The 10,700-nt window shown below is 40.8% G+C and overlaps 1 protein-coding gene across 2 annotated transcripts in view; it reads right to left on the bottom strand.

The window, feature by feature from the left end:
• The window catches only part of WWC2 (WW and C2 domain containing 2), a 198,998-nt gene that overhangs the window by 2,113 nt on the left and 186,185 nt on the right, over window positions 1-10,700 (bottom strand). The gene's annotated exons all lie outside the window — the stretch shown is intronic.

Genomic DNA, 10,700 nt, shown 5'->3' with positions numbered 1-10,700 from the left:
TGTGTGTGTGTGTGTGTGTGTGTGTGTGTGTGTGTGTGTGTGTGTGTTCGTCCTCTCACCAGCAGGGAGCGCAGTCACTGATTGTCACAAGTATTAAAAGATCTTACTAGGTAGGTAATATGTGATCATTTTATTACGTCTGGGAAACCCAAGAGCCCGAAAAAAGAAATGAAAAACTACTTACAGTACTGTGACCAAGAAACATCTCCTAACATTTCAACCTCTTATTCATTTTTTCAAACTTTTTTTTCTATCTAAACCATTTTAAAAGCTGTTTTCTGAAGTAGAATTTACATACCAGGTTAGCTTCTTTTACTTAGTAATATGCATTTAAGATTCTTCCATGTGTTTCCATGGCTTGATTGCTCATTTCTTTTTAGAGCTGAATAATATTCAATTGTTTATACATACCAAAGTACAAGTACCATCACTCTCGGATATCTTGGCTGCTCCCAAGTTTTGGCAATTATAAGGAAAGATGCCATAACATTGATGTCCATAACTTTTCAATTCCTTTGGGTAAATACCAGCAAGTGTGACTCCTGGATCATTTGCCAACAGCATGTTTATTTACTTTTGTAAGAAAATGTTAACCTGCATCTTACACTTATACAATATTATATGTCAATTACATCTCAAAGCTGGGGGAAGAAAGAATTGAAAAAAAAATGTCATACTGTGTACAAAGTGACTGAACTATTTTGCATTCCCACCAGCAATGAACAAGAGCTCCTGCTGTACCGCATATCAGCCAGCATTTCATGCTGTCAGTGAAGAGTCAGCGTTTGAGAGTTTGGCCATTCTAACAGGTGTGTAGTGGTCGCTCACTCTTGCTTTAATTTGCAGTTCCCTAATGACATATGATGTGTAGCACCTTTTCATATGCTTACTTACCATCTGTATATCTTTTTGGTGAGGTGTCTGTTTAGGTATTGGGTCTACTTTTCAGTTGAGTTGTTCATTGTCTTATTGTTGCGTTTTAAGAGTTCTTTGTATATTTTGGATAACAGTCCTTATCAACAGTCCTTTACAGTTTTGTATTTAGGCCTACAATCAATTTTTAGTTAATTTTTGCTAAGTGTGTAAAGTCTGTGTCTAGATTAATTTCTTTTTATGTGGATGTCCAGTTGTTCCATTTGTTGAAAAGACCCTCGTTTCATTGTACTGCTTTCACTCCTCTGTCAAAAGTCAGTTGACTCTATATTTACATGGGTCTGTTTCTGGGCTGTCTATGATGTTCCGTTCATCTGCTTGTCTATTCTTTCATCAATAACACACTGTCTTGATTACTGTTGCTGAACAGTAAGTTCTGATGTTGGGTAGTGTCAGTCCTCCAACTTTGTCTCCTTCAATATTGTGTTGGCTATCACCTGTCTTTTGTGTCTCCGTATAAACTTCAGAACCAGTTTGTCTATGTCCACAAAATAATTTGCTGGGGTTTTGACTGGGATTACATTAAATCTATAGGTCAATTTGGGAAGAACTAACATTCTTTTTTTAAGTAGGTTCTATGCCCAGTGGGGAGCTTGAACTCACGATCCTGAGATCAAGACCTGAGCTGAGATCAAGAGCTGGATGCTTAACCAACCGAACCACCCAGGCGCCTGGGAAGAACTAACATCTTGACAATATTAAGTCTTCCTATCCATGAACATGGACTATCTCTTCATTTATTTAGTTCTTTGATTTTATCCATCAGGGTTTTGTATTTTTCCTCATTTAGATCTTATAACATATTTTGTTAGATACATAACTATTTCATTTGGGGGGGTGCTAATTATATGGTGTTTTTAATTTCAAATTCCACTCGTTCCTATAGAATATAGAAAAGCAATTGACTTTGTGTGTTAACCTTGTATCCTGCAACCTTGCTATTGATTTCCTGTTTTCAATGTCATTGATTTCTACTCTAATTTTTATTTCCTTTCTTCTGATTGCTTTGGATTTAATTTACTCTTCGTTTTCTAGTTTTCTAAGGCAGAAGCTTAGATTGACTTCTTTTCCAGTATATACATTCACTATTATAAATCTCCCTCCAAGCACTGTTTTTGCTGCATCCCACAAAGTTTGATAAGTTGGTTTTTCATTTTCATTTAGTTCAAAATGTGTTTTCTCGAGATTCCTTTTTCTGACCCATGTGTTATTTAAAAACGTGTGGTAAGGTCTCCAAGAACTTTGGGATTTTCCAGCTATCTTTCTGTCATTGATTCCTAGTTTTATTCCATTGTGATCTGAGAGTAGATACTACATGATTTGTATTCTTTTGTATTTTTAAGTTGTATTTGGTGGCACAAAACGTGGTCTCTCTTGGTGAATGTTCCATGTGACCTTGAGGAGAATGTGAATTCTGCTCCTGTTGGATGAAGTAGTCTATGGATGTCAGTTATATCTAGTTAATTAACAGTGTGGTTGAATTCAACTACGTCCTTGCTGATTTTCTGCCTTTGGGATCTGTTCATTTCTGACAAAGGAGTGTTGAAGCCTCCAACTAAGAGTGGATCTACCTATTTCTCCTTGCAAATATATCAGTTTTTGCCTCACATATTTTGATGCTGTGTTGTTAGATGCATACACATTAAGGATTGTTACCTCTTCTTGGAGGACTGACTCCTTTATCATTATGTAATGTCCTTCTTTATACTGAACTTTTATGCTCAGCTGTCTGCTCTGTCTCAGATTAATACAGCTACTCCCACTTTGTTTTGATTAGTGTCAACATGGTATATTTTTCTCTATCCCTTAACTTTTAGTCTACATGTGTTTTATATGTAAAATGGGTTTCTTGTAGACAACATATAGTCAGGTCTTGCCATTTATTCAACTCTGACAATCTCTTTGAATTGGCAAATTCAGATCATTAATGTTTAAAGTGATTATCGAGGGGCACCTGACTGGCTCAGTCAGTAGAGCATGGGACTCTTCATCTTGGGGTTGTGAACTGGAGCTTCACGTTGGGTGCAGAGATTACTTAAAAGTAGAGTCTTAAAAAAATAAAATGATTATTGATATAGCTGGAATGATACCTACCATATTTATTATTGTTTTCTTGTCATTGCTCGTTTGTTTTTGCCTTCTACTCTTTTGCTGCCTTTTGTGGTTTTAATTGAGCATCCTATATGACCATTTTTCTCTCCTTTCTTAGCATGTCAATTATACTTTTTAAAACATTTTTAAGTGGTTGTCCAATATTTTGCAATATGCAAAACACCACAGTACTTTACGGGTAGTGCAAGTACCATATAAAAATAAAATATTCCTAATATCTCCCTGTTGTCCCTTGTGTCATTGCTGTCATTCATTTCACTTACACACAAGCATATATATGTCAAATACAGTGTTGCTATTATTATTCTGAACTATTATGTTAGATTAATTAAGAATACGAAAAATAAAAGTTTTAACTTTACTGTCACTAATTCCTTCTTCAGTGCTCTTCCTTTCTTTATGTACATCCTAGTTTCTGGCCTATACTATTTTCCTACTCTCTGAAGAGCTTCTGTTAACATTTCTTGCTAGGCAGGTCTACTGACAACAATTTTTCTCAACTTTCACTTGTCTGAGAAAGTACTTCTCTTTCAGTTCTGAGGGATAATTTTGTAGGGTATAGATTTCTCAGTTGGTGGTTTGTTTTTCCTCTTGGACACCTTAAATACTTCACTCCACTCTCCTTGCTTGCATGGCTTTGGAGAAGTCAGATGTAGTTCTTAACTCTGCTCCTGTAGAAGTTACTCTGGCCTCTTTCAAGATTTTTCCTGTATCTTTGATTTTCTGCTTTGAATGTGATATGCCTAGGTATAGGGTTTTTTGGTTGGTTTGTTCTGCATTTATCCTGTGTGTTCTCTGGGCTTCCTGGATCTGTAGTTTCATGTCTGACACTAATTTGGACAACTTCTCGATCATTATGCTTTAAGTACTTCTTCTGTTTTTCTCTTTCTTGTGCTGGTGTTCCCATTATGTGTAAGTTAAACCTTTTGTAGTTGTCCCACAGTTCTCAGATATTCTGTTCCTTTTTACCGCCCTCAGTCTTTTTTCTCTTTGAGTTTCAGTTTTGAAAGTTTCTACTGACATTTCCTCAAGTTTAGAGATTCCTTCTTCATCCGTATCTAGCCTGCTTACAAGCCCATCGAAAGTATTCTTCATTTCTTTTAGTGTTTTTGATGTCTAGTATTTTTTTTTAATTCTTTCTTAGAATTTCCTTTTTCTTTCAGCTTATATTGATCATTTATTCTTGCATGTTGTCTACTTTTCCCATTAGAGCCCTTGGTGCATTAATCATAGCTGTTTTAAATTCCTGGTCTCCTAATTCCAACATCCCTTCCATGTCTAAGTCTGGTTCTGATGTTTTTTTCTGTCTCTTCTTTCAGTATGCCTGGTGATTTTATGTTGAAGTCCAAACAGACATAATGTACCAGGTGACTGGAACTCTGTAAGTAGGTCTTTAGTAATGAAGAGGAGGTGTGGGGGACAGGAAGTCTTTTATAGTCTTATGATTAAGTCCAGTCTTTTGGGGAGCCTGTGCCCCCAACGGAGAACGTAACAAGGGCTTCTCAGTCCCGCTGCATCCCTTAGGTGAGACAGGGTGGCTGGAGTGGGTATTTATCTTTCCCCAAGTTGGTTAGGCTCTCATAAAACTTTTCTAAGTTAGACTCTAGTAAAACAGTTGCTCCTGAGGGCAGCTCTTGTTATCAGAATGCTCTGTTGTATTTCAACATTTTCCTCTCTCTGGTGGAAGCACAGATTTTCTTTTCTGGTATTCACTAAGAGGATCTAGTAGAGCTCCTAGATGGGAATCCACAGAAGTGTGGGGGCTTCCCATGGCCGGTCCCCTGGAGTTTTTAACTCTTAGGCTTGTCTACATGGAGCCTCCAGGACTCATCAATTGTAGTCTAGGTTCTCTTACCCTGGTACTGGTTCCCTCAGAGTTTCTGCTCTGGTGAGTTGTCATTTTCTGTGCTGCCTCTCTCTCCAATTCTGGGGGCAATGTTTTGACCCATGACCTCATTTTCCTGACAGATCTAAGAAGAGTTGTTGATTTTTCAGTTTGTTCATTTTCTTTCCTTGTTGTTAGGGCAAAGTAGTGATTTCCTTATAGGCCAATCCAGGAAATGGAAGTCCATAACTTTTTAATAGTTTGATAAGATCCTTTAATAGCTATAGCATAATTATTTAATTAGCCTTCTGGAATCACATATTTAAGTTATTTCCATGCTGCAATGTTCATTGAAGTGGGAGTTAGCAATTTAAGCATCTAGATAAATGTACATTTGGTTACATTAGATTTACAGGAGATAAAAGCAGGCATATCGTGCTTTTTTTGGAAAACTATCCACAACATGAGTATATCTGCATGCATCTATAGGTACATCTATATCTATGTAGAATTCTGCATTTCTATCACCCCACTATCAGGGAGAAAATAATCACGGTTTTGTTTAATTTGACTTAGAGCTTAAGAACACATCATCTAAAAGGACAATTCCTTAGCTACATAAGTGAACTGTGAAATAGGAAATAAGGCTTAGGTATAAATGTGCTAGTTGTTACTCCTCGTCCCTTCATATTTGGAAATTATGTGACTTATCCATATGTAGAAGCTGACCTCCACAAAGGCATTGACTCCCACCTGCATGTAAAGCAAAGAGGCTGTCTGGTTGTTAATTTAGGGTTTTGGCTCATGGTTCGCCTTGGGGTCTGAGCTGTTTACATGGGTCCATACGCTTCAGAAGGGCAGGGACTGTATCTGGGGTTTTTTGTTTTTGTTTTGTTTTGGTTTGGTTTGGGTTTTTTTTTGGCACTGTTTAACATAATTTATAGAGGTCCAAGTGCACAATAAAGATTTTTAAACCAGTGGTTTGTTTTTGAAAACTGCCTCTACTTGCAGAAGCTGCTTGTGATGTTGTATTATAAAATGAATTACAGTAGAGTCAAATGGCTGGAGACATCACGTTACATAACATACTTAATGAAGGGAAATGTCATCTAGAAGCAGTCTTGTCAATACAGACTTAAAAACAGTAGTTCTCCTCACCTGGCAGAAATAGAAATCTAATTTAAGTTACTTTGAGTTTGGGGAAAGAGTGAAATCTTGTAACTATGCGAAGGGGCTTTTTGGCATTTGTTTGGGAAGCTGCTTTAAGAAAAGGAATTCTAGACAGAATTTTTGGTGGTGAAACAGGGTAGCTTCCCTCCTAATCCTCCCCAGGGTGTTGGGGAAACTGAGCCAGCCAAGCACGCTCTAGGAAGCTCCCTCGTGCTGGAGGTGACCACGTCGCTGCTCTTACTCCAACAGAAACCACTGTTCCTTTTATCCTTGACAAGATGCAACGTGACTTGGTTTACTCAAATCTGTGTCTCAGGCTCTCTCCGGCACATTTACCAAGTACCAGCCATTTTCACAGTGAGACCTGTGGGCAGCACAGGACCTAGAGATTTCTTTTCAAGGCACCCTTACCCTGCCTCCCTTTCGGAAGTGGCTCGAGGGTGGGGCCTTGTCTGCCCTCCTCGGTGCCAGACTCCCCAGTGCCTCCACACGCCTGCACAAAGTGGGGGTGCAGCGGACACAGGCTGAAGGAACGAGTGTCAGTCTGTGGGAAAAACAGGCTTTTAGATGATGACTTTTAAGATTAATGTGCTTCAGTAACTCTCAAAAGATTTAGAACAGCCTTGGGTTTTTTTCCAGTGATGCCTGACTACCACAAAAGCTCTCCAGAAGGCCAGAAAATAAAGACTGATGGATTTAGATTCAGATTCGAGCAAACACCTGCACTTCTCTCACTTGAAAGGTGTTCAAAAGACAAATGATAGCGTCAACAAACCCATTTGTAACTCAAAAAACAGATAGGTGTAGAAAAGGGTCTTTCAAGGAGAAAAATAGGACATAACCGAAAGAAAAGGGCACTGGGTATGAGCAGGTGTCTCTCGGAATAAACACGAATGGCAAATAAACATGTCTCATCAAAGTGACACCATTCTCACCTACCAGACTGTGAACCTTAAAGGGACTGGGAGTCCGAGGGACCGCAGGGTGTATGTCCCAATGCCTGAGCCTCCAGAGGTGGGAGAACTGTGCTACAACTGCCCAGGAGGAAGCATCTGGAGTCACATGTGGCCCCCCCAAAGTGCGGGGGGGGGTGTCTGGGTGTTGGGGGAAGGGAGTTAGGGGCCAGGAAGACTCAGTTCATGTGGGAGGCACCCCACCCCAACACTGGTCAGCCTCTCTCCCCATGGGCTCCCAAGGGCTGTGCTCCAACAACACAATACGAAACGTAGCGCTGCTTAGTGGGGGCCGCTGGTCATGGTGGTGGCAGCTGGGGCTGTAGAGGAAATGGTTGGGAAAATTTAGAATGTCGGTGTTTGTTGGCAGCTTAAGGCAAAATCTTACGAAGACAGAGATCAACTCAGGCCAGAAGTCAGCACTGGCACAAAGAGAAGGAAGAAAAAACAGCCTTGCTAAGGGTGGTGGCCTGCAGCCTACAATCTAAATTGACTGGACAATCCCATCGAGATCCTTTTGGACTTGAAAAAGCCAAGTCTTTCTGTTATAAACTTTGGAAGGAGAGAGGACTGGTGCTGGCAAAAGGGGGATTACAAGGATCTTGTCTTCCCATGTGCACCCACTGCTTCAGACTCTGTCAAGGCCAGGAAAGGAAAGAACAAAGTTTTAGCCTTATAAGACTTGACAGAGACGAGGCCTTTGCCTGTGGCTGGTTGGCAGCCAAACTGACAGGACCAGCAACTCTACTACTACGCATTTATGCTTTGGAAACACTACTGAATCCAGAACGGTGTCCCAAAATGTACAGGAATGCTCATTTCCACATTGTCCAATAACTGAAAAGTTGGGAAATTGTCATTAGAATAAATAAATAATTACGATGTATCTACAGGTGAATGACTTAAAAATAATGAACTACAGCAACATTTACTAAAATGGAAAGCTCTTTTTCACAGAAGAACATAGAATTAGGTGGGGGGAGGAAATCAAGTTTTGCGACAATTTGTCTTCATGACCGTATTTTTGTGGAACCCTTCCAAATAACACTAACACACGCACACATGGCATAAGAAGGAACCGGAAGGACAAATGCCAAGGGGAATGGGACTTCAACAAGGCATCGCTGCTTTTTGCTTTCTACACTTCTGTATTATTTGGCTTTGAACAATAAGCATATGGTAATTTTTTAGCTAAAGAAAATCTTTTTAAATTTTAAAATATTCTCAAAGCACAAGTGTACTTACTCCCTGTAAATCTGAAGGTAAAAATGCTGTGGCCCTTTTCGGAAAGATGAGATTTTTAAAAATTTACTTATCCAGCAAGTACTTACGAAGCATCAAGCATACTCACCCCACCTTATGGAAAGCTAAATATCGTGCAAAAGGGCACTCCTAGTACTTTGCCAATCATAATCCCCTGCAGTTAACTTCTGATTTTTTTCACCACAAAGGATCCTTTTCCAGATATTTTTTACTGCCCCACTTTCCTCTGCCTGTTTTGAAAGATTCTGTCTAGAAAGGCAGCCTTTATTTGCTAAGTAATAATTCTCTCTTGATTATTTTGCAATTGGTGAGATAGTTTAGCTGTCACTCGAAGATTCCAAATTGATGTCATTCGAATTCAAAGGGGACAAATGGGATCTTTTAGTTACTTTGTGAAGTCTTATCTTTAGCAAACGGATACTTTTTCATCAGGTCCCAGAGAAGGAACCACTGACTTCGTAAACAGAAACAAATGACTTCTCCCATGATGCGGTCTATCAGACTGGTAAGCTGGTACGTAGACAAAAGTATTGCTGCTATCCTAATTCTTGGCAACATGCAACATGAATAAATCAATCTTAACATAGCCATCCGCTTATTGACTTAAACAACGGACAGGTCGGAAAAGGCCAGAGAGAGAAGGTACGTACTGGGTATACTTGGGTAAGAAAATCTGGGCCAGTTTCTCCGGGATGTATTTCATCAGATGAGAATTACAACAGGCTCCCCGGGCCCTGTCCCGCCTTCGGTCACCTTCCACAGGAATGGAAGTACGGGGGTCTTGTCTTAACCCGCTGCGGAAGAACACTGGTAAGATGGTCCCTCTAAATAAGGCTGAGGCTACTGCCTTTCCAGCATGTTTGTGGGCACTGCAAAATCACTCTGAAGTCTGTTTCTTCTGGGCAAAATGAGACTGTCCGCCACGAAACATCTTCCTCTCCCTGCTGAAGAAGCGCGTACTTCCCTGAAAACTACCTTTGTCTATGTGTCTGTACCTACACATCTGTATCTCTCTCTCAAAATCTGGGTGACCAAATACATCATGAAATTTTTGTCAGCTGTTAATAAGAGCAGCCAACTTTCAGGCAGTTAAATCTCCATGCTGAATACCTCACTGTAATCAGTAAGAATTATTTTGTTGAATGAGGTATTAGTATCTTTGACACATGGTTTTCTTAGCAGATTCTAACTTTAAAAAATGTTAACATCTGTATTATTTTAAGCTTTTAAAAAAAGGCTAGCATCACAGAACTTTGGCGTTTTGACAGGGAAACACTCTGAGGAAGAAAAAGGAATTTCTGCTTTGTAAGCAACATGAGGCTCCTTTGGAAAAATACCAACCCTTCCTCAGCACCCCTCCCCTCTCCTCACCCAACAAGTCATGATAAGCTGCCTGGTTCACAGGCTTGGAAGCCACTTTTTATGCCCCAGACTCCAGAGGAGTATGATTAACCTTTAGTTTATGCCATGGGCGCCTGACCTGCAGAAAGGTCCAGTGATTTACTTACAGCCACGCTGAGAAGCCTAATGGAATAAAGGAACACGATCCAGTCCGAATTTACGGTCCTACGTTTCTCGCTCTGCTTCCTGAGGGGTTGTACGATACACGAAGCCACTGACTGATTCAGTTTTTTTATTCTGAACTACAAAACAGACCTTCCACCACAAAGGAGGAAGGTTATGGAGCGTGACCCTGAGACCTGACAGCCTTCCTGACAAGGGAGGCAAATCCAGGACCTGCTGCTGCCTTCAAGTAACTGCTTTTCTGGGAGCTGTATTTTTTATGGCAATTGGCAGGCTCTTTGCTCACCGTCAGGCATTTTATGACCGGGCTGCTGAAAATCCCACAAATCCCCACCACTTCAGGGAAATGGTGGGAACCAAAGGGCAGCGTGTGTGCGTGCATGTGTACAAAGAAGTGGATGTGGAAATGAGGAGCAAGCAGGAGCGAGAAGTCCATAGTGGTTACCAACGTTTGTGGCCATAATGAAAGGTACACCACCGAAATCGTCTGTATTTTCGCAGACGAGGCCGTTCCAAACGTTAGTGGTGAGAAAGCCAAGTATGCAACTCAAGTCGTCTCTGTATAGAGTTGGTAAGCGTGAAGAGAAAAAACCAGCTGTCCTCGGGAATCAAATGGTTTTACGATGGTATGCATGCACTTGGCTTTGAGCGCTCCATCCTCCCTGTCGCTTGAGACAACAGCCGTCCTCGGGCAGAAGGAAGACAAGACGCAGGGGTGGCGGGCTTAGCGCAGCTCCTACAGTTCGTAGGAGCACTGCTCTAGTGGCCTGTGGAAGACCCAGCCGCGGACGCCTTTAGATGGAAAAGCCTCAAGGAACCCCATCTCACCTTGGACTGCAGAATTCTCGAAGCACGGCCTGTGCCCTAACGGTTTGGCTCCTGGGCCCCGCAGCCTTCCAGTTCCACACATCTCTCCGCAC

Source organism: Callorhinus ursinus, unplaced genomic scaffold, assembly GCF_003265705.2.
Source record: "Callorhinus ursinus isolate GAN/ISIS: 27379988/994484 unplaced genomic scaffold, GSC_fseal_2.0 scaffold17, whole genome shotgun sequence".
Taxonomy (NCBI): domain Eukaryota; kingdom Metazoa; phylum Chordata; class Mammalia; order Carnivora; family Otariidae; genus Callorhinus; species Callorhinus ursinus.
This window is presented reverse-complemented; position numbering and strand designations above follow the sequence as displayed.